Source organism: Dasypus novemcinctus, chromosome 2, assembly GCF_030445035.2.
Source record: "Dasypus novemcinctus isolate mDasNov1 chromosome 2, mDasNov1.1.hap2, whole genome shotgun sequence".
In the NCBI taxonomy this organism is placed as follows: domain Eukaryota; kingdom Metazoa; phylum Chordata; class Mammalia; order Cingulata; family Dasypodidae; genus Dasypus; species Dasypus novemcinctus.
This window is the reverse complement of record NC_080674.1, coordinates 183,949,009-183,955,159: the sequence shown is the minus strand read 5'-3', so window position 1 is coordinate 183,955,159 and position 6,151 is coordinate 183,949,009. Positions and strand designations below refer to the sequence as shown.

The 6,151-nt window shown below is 40.7% G+C and overlaps 1 pseudogene; it reads left to right on the top strand.

Moving 5' to 3' along the window:
• Positions 1-4,534: 4,534 nt before the first annotated feature.
• Positions 4,535-5,741, top strand: LOC139436154 (ATM interactor-like; annotated as a pseudogene).
• Positions 5,742-6,151: the final 410 nt, after the last annotated feature.

Below are 6,151 nucleotides of genomic sequence, written 5' to 3'. Positions count from 1 at the left end.
TCATAGTCTTCCGTCTGACACAAACACAGCTCCCATCCAACCCAGAATTCAGGAATGGATCTTTTTTTATTTAAAAAAAAATTTTTTGAAGTATATCACTCACACCTAAACATACATAAACAATAAGAGTATAGTAATAGTTGTGAACTTACAAAATAAACATGCATAACATTATACAGGGCTCTCACACCTCACCCTACCACCAATACCTTGCCTTGTTGTGAAACATTTTTAACAATGATGAAAGAGCATCCTCAAAATATTACTACTAATATTTAGTAAATATTTAGTAAAAGTATCTTACATTTGGCGTGTTTCCCCCCATAACCCTATTATTTTATATCATTTATACATGAACATACATAAACAGTAAGTGTATAGTAATAGTTGTGAACTTATAAAGCAAACATGCGTAATATCAAACAGGGGTCCCCTACATCAACCCTCCACCAACACCTTGCCTTGTTGTGAGAACTTTGTTACAAATTATCAAAGAATATCATCAAAATCTTACTATTAACTATAATCCACATCTTACATTTGGTGTATTTTCCCACAACCCACACTATCATTATGTAATATATTTTCATTACAGAAGTTGTGAACTTATAAAACAATTATGCACATGTGCAGAATTCCCATACAACACCCCTCTAGCAGTACACCACACAGCGGTGGAATATTTGCTACAGATCATGAGATAATATTTTCAGATTGTTACCACCAACCGTGGTCCATAGCATATATTTGGCACACTTTTTCAATACTCCCTCATTATCAACACAGTACGTCTTTGGCATAGATGGATGAATATTACAGTATTGCTGTTAACCCACAGTCCATAGGTCACTCCAGTTGTATTTTTCCCTTGCTTCTCCACATTCCCACCACCCTGAAATAGTGATGTACATCTACTCTAGCTCACAAAGGACACTCTTGCATCTGTACCATCAATTACAATTCTCATCCACCCTGGGTTTACAGTGTTATTCAGTCCCTAGATTATTCTCTAGCTTTCTTTCAATTGACATTACATCCCTAGACTACCCTTTCTAGCCAAATTCCCATTTATAAACCAGCTGTTACTCACTGTAATGCATTACCATCAACTATACATTTGCACATTTTTACAGTAAAGTTAAATAAAACTTCGGCATACATTAAGCATCAGTACTCCATCTCAGTCCTCTCTTATTTCCCTTAAGAATCCACCACCTACCACCAAGTCTTGAAGATGTTTTCCTATGTTTTCTTCTAGAGGCTTTATGGTTCTTGCTTTCATATTTAGGTTTTTGACCCATTTTGAGTTAATTTTTATATAAAGTATGAGATAGGGGTCCTCTTTCTTTCTTTGGCTATGGATATCCAGTTATCCCAGCACTGTTTATTGAATAAACTGTTCTACCCAAGCTGTCAAAAATCACTTGACCATAGATGTCAGGGTCTGTTTCTGAACCATCGATTTAGTTCCATTGGTCTATGTGTCAGTCTTTATGCCATTACCATGCTGTTTTTACCATTATAGCTTGGTAATATGATTTTTTTAATGTTTTGTTTTGTTTTTTTAAAGATTTATTTATTTATTTCTCTCCCCTTCCCGGTTATCTGTTCTCTGTGTCTTTTTTTTTTTTTTTTTTTAAGATTTATTTTTATTTATTTAATTCCCCTCCCCTCCCCTGGTTGTCTGTTTTCTGTGTCTTTTTGCTGCGTCTTGTTTCTTTGTCTGCTTCTGTTGTCGTCAGCGGCACAGGAAGTGTGGGTGGCGCCATTCCTGGGCAGGCTGCACTTTCTCTCGCGCTGGGCGGCTCTCCTTTAGAGGTGCACTCCTTGTGTGTGGGGCTCCCCTACGCGGGGAACACCCCTGCGTGGCAGGGCACTCCTTGAGCGCATCAGCACTGCGCATGGGCCAGTTCCACACGGGTCAAGGAGGTCCGGGGTTTGAACCGCGGACCTCCCATGTGGTAGACGGACGCCCTAACCACTGGGCCAAAGTGCGTTTCCCTCTCTGTGTCTTTTTGCTGCATATTTTTCTTTGTCCGCTTCTGTTGTTGTCAGCGGTATGGGAATCTGTGTTTCTTTTTGTTGCGTCGTCTTGCTGCTTCAGCTCTCCATGTGGGCAGCACCATTCTTGGGCAGGCTGCACTTTCTTCCGTGCTGGGCAGCTCTCCTTACGGGGCACATTCCTTGCACATGGGGCTCCCCTACACGGGGGGCACCCCTGCATGGCAGGGCACTCCTTGTGCGCATCAGCACTGTGCGTGGGCCAGCTCCACACAGGTCAAGGAGGCCCGGGGTTTGAACCGTGGACCTCCCATGTGATAGACGGACGCCCTAACCACTGGGCCAAGTCCACTTCCCTGGTAATATGATTTAAAGTCTAAAAGTGAGAGTCCTTCAACTTTGCTTTTACTTTTTACAATGTTTCTGGCTATTCGGGGCCCCTTAACCTTCCAAATAAATTTGATAATTGTGTTATCCATTTATCTTTAAAATGCTGGTCAAATTTTTATCAGAGTTGCTTTGAATCTATATATCAGTTTGTATAGAATTGACATCTTAATGATATTTAGTCTTCCAATCCATGAGCATGCAATGTTCTTCCAATTATTTAGGTCTTGATAAATTTCTTTTAACAATGCATTATAGTTTTCTGAATGTAAGTGCTTTACATCCTTGGTTAAGTTTATTCCTAAATGTTTGATTCTTTTAGTCGCTATTGTAAATGGAACTTTTTCCCTGACTTCCTCCTCAGATTGTACATTACTAGTGTCTTTTAAAGTCTATTTCATCTAAGTATAGCTACTCTGGTTTTTGTTGTTGTTGTTGTTTGTTTTTTCTGTCATTGTTGTTGTAGTTTTGTTGTTACTGCATACATGGAATATCTTTTTCCAACCTTTCATTTTCAATCTATTGGTATCCTTTCTTGGTCTAAGGTGAGTCTCTTGCAGACATACAGATGGTTCTTATTTTCTTATCCACTCTTCCAGTCTGTATCTTTTGACTGGGCAGTTTAATCCATTAACATTCAATGTTATTACTATATAGGCAGTTCTTATTTCACCCATTTTGACCTTTGGGTTTTATCTGCCATATTTTATTTTCACCACTCTTTTGAGACTTTTAGTTACTTTTACTGATATAATCTTCATTTCTAGACTCTCTTCCAAGTCTCCCTTTCCTGTCCTTTCTTTTCTGACTGTAGCACACTCTTTAGTATTTCCTGCAAGGCTGGCCTCTTTGTTATAAACTCTCTCAGTTTCTGTTTACCTGGGTATATTCTAAACTAACGCTCATTTTTGAAGATAATCTTGCCAGATATAAGATTCTTGGCTGGAAGCCTTTTTCTTGCAGTATCTTAAACATATAATACCACTGCCTTCTTGCCTCCATGGTTTCTGATGATAAATCAGCACTTAATCTTATTGTATATCCTTTATATGTTATGTATTGCTTTTCTCTTGCTGTTCTCAGAATTCTCTCTTTGTCTTTAGCACTCGACATTCTGATTAGTATGGATGTCAGAGTTGGTCTATTCGGATTTATTCAGATAGGAATACATCGTGCTTCTTGGACATAGATATCTATATCCTTAAATAGGGCTGGGAAATTTTTTACCATTATTTCTTCAAATATTCCTCCCACCCCTTTTCCCTTTTCTTCTCCTTCTGGGGCACCAATGGCACATATGTTTGCATGTATCTTGCTGTCATTTAGTTCCCTGAGACCTTATTCAACTTTTTCCATTCTTTTCTTCATCTGTTCTTCTGTATGTTTGCTTTTGTATGCCATGCCTTCAAGCTCACTGATCCTTTCTTCTGCCTCCTCAAAACTGCTAATATGAGTCCCGTGTATCTTTTATTTCATATATAGCACCTTTCATTCCCATAAGATCTGTTGGCTTTTTTTTGTTTTTTGTTTTTATGTATGCATTCAAATTCTTCACCCAATGTCTTCTTAATATCCTTAATCTCTTCATCCATCTCACTGAATTTATTAAGGAGATTTGTTTGAACATCTATTATTAGTTGTCTCAACACCTTTATGTCATCTGGAGGCTTATCTTGTTCCTTTAACTGGGCCATACCTTCCTGATTCTTAGTATGGATTGCAATTTTTTTGTTGGTATCTTGACATCTGGCTTACTCGACATATTTATTCTGGGTACAGTTTTTCTCTTTAGTTTTGTGCTTTCTTGCCCTTTCTCCCTTGCTGGTTGTGCAGTAGGAACCAAGCATGTAGTTGGTGCTATAAGCTGTGGAGGCTCAAGCTGCCCTCATTGCCCCAGGAACTGATGAAGCTTCTCCCAACTTTCTCCTTTGCCAGGGATAGGACAGAGTCACAGCCATGCATAAAAATCCATTCATGCAGACCTAGACTGTAGTTGCCCAGAGAGACTGATGAGGCTTCATGCCTCTTTCTCCCCTGCCTGGGGTGGGGATGGGCTGGAGATGTGGGCAGCAATCTATGCATTGCAGGTGCAAAATGACCACAGTTATCCCAGCAGACTTCTGACTATCTAGTCTGTGCCATCCAAATGTACCTGCAGTACCTGGATAGGCTGGTGCAGGTCCAGACAGCTTCTTCCCTGCCAGAGGTGGGGCTGAGGCTTAGGCTACAGCTTCAGACCAATCTGTATGGAAAGAAGCCAATCCCTACCAACACTGTGATTTTCAGTCAGCCCCACTTCCCCTCATGCTGGGGGCAGACTTAAAATAGCAGCTACCGGCCTCTTTCTGACTTGAACGGGTTCAAACTTCAGCTGTTCTTAGGATTACACTTTAGCCCACCACACTTACTAATCAGTAGCTGAAGTTGGTGCCCAACCATCTTTCCTCCCCTATTTTTGGGAAGTGGAGCTTCCAATTCCAGCCATGGAATAGCTCCTGAGGTGACTTGTGCCACTAGTGGAGGATGGGCACCGGCCTCCATGGCATAGAGTGCTCTACTTACGAATCTTCTCTGCAGATGGGCAGTCTCTTCCTTCCATTCTTTCAAGGATGTTGCAGGATGCTCTTCTGGTCTCCAGGAGCCCCCAAACAGGTACTTTAGATATCTCTGGGTAATTACTAACTGCCCCATAGCATGGGCTGATTCTAGGAGTTCCTTACTCTGCTGCCATCTTGCTGGTTGTCCCCAGAATAGATTTTGATGTTGAAGAGTTCTTCTTGGCCTCTAATATCCAAACTCAAACTAAAGACAGTGAGCTTAGCAGTAGGAACACTGAATCAATCTTGGAGTCCCTGGGCATAGAAACCCACACTGATTTTTTACTTGCAGACATCTCTGCTCTGTCCTGCAGTTATAGGGGAAGTGCTAACTTCTTAGGCCTTGAAATGGTTAGTGCACAGGCACAGGCACTTGAACTGCTTTTTAGACAGTCGCCCTCCTCTGCCTCTGGGCAGTATTCTGAAATGCTCCAGCTTTTCCACGAGCACTGATTCCAAGGACCCAGAAGTTCAAACAGAAGGCATTTCTGCCGCTCTAGAAAGCAAAGTTCAGGTGAACAGCACAGAAACACAGACCAAGAATTCTGGTGTTGAAACCCTGGAGAGTTTGTTTTTCACCAACAAAGAAACACGGATAGCAAAGGAGGACTTCCTTCTAGCCGATTTGCCTAGAACACGGTGGAGATTCAGCTTGGCTCTGTGGAAACACAGACGTGTGCAGAATTACACAGTCCCCAAGCTCTAAACGTGAAGACCACAGCTGAGGTGGCATTTGCAGTTTTCTTCTGGATTTAGAAAACGGGGAACAGGGACAACAGCATTAACGATTGAATGTCGTCGATTATGCAGATGCTCGGCTTCTCTGAGGTTCTTTGCCTTTTGTACTTGTAAACGTGAAATTTGTGTATAAATGTGAGTGTATTATAAAGTGTATCACACTGATCTAAAAATGATTGTTTTTGTGTTACCTGCCATTGCCCCTTCAAAGCTAGTCTTTCCATCTAAAATAAATGTATTTCATACCTTTAAAAACAATATTAACTATTTAGCGGAAGCCAAGCTTAACAGGTCCTGGGGTACAAACTTTTCAAATCTTTAGAATATTTTAGTTGGAGTGTAACGTAGTTAACTTAAATTGGACCTAAAACAAATTTTTAACAGTGCTTGTTAGAAATGCCCATTTCCTGAGAGTAACCTGGAAAGTG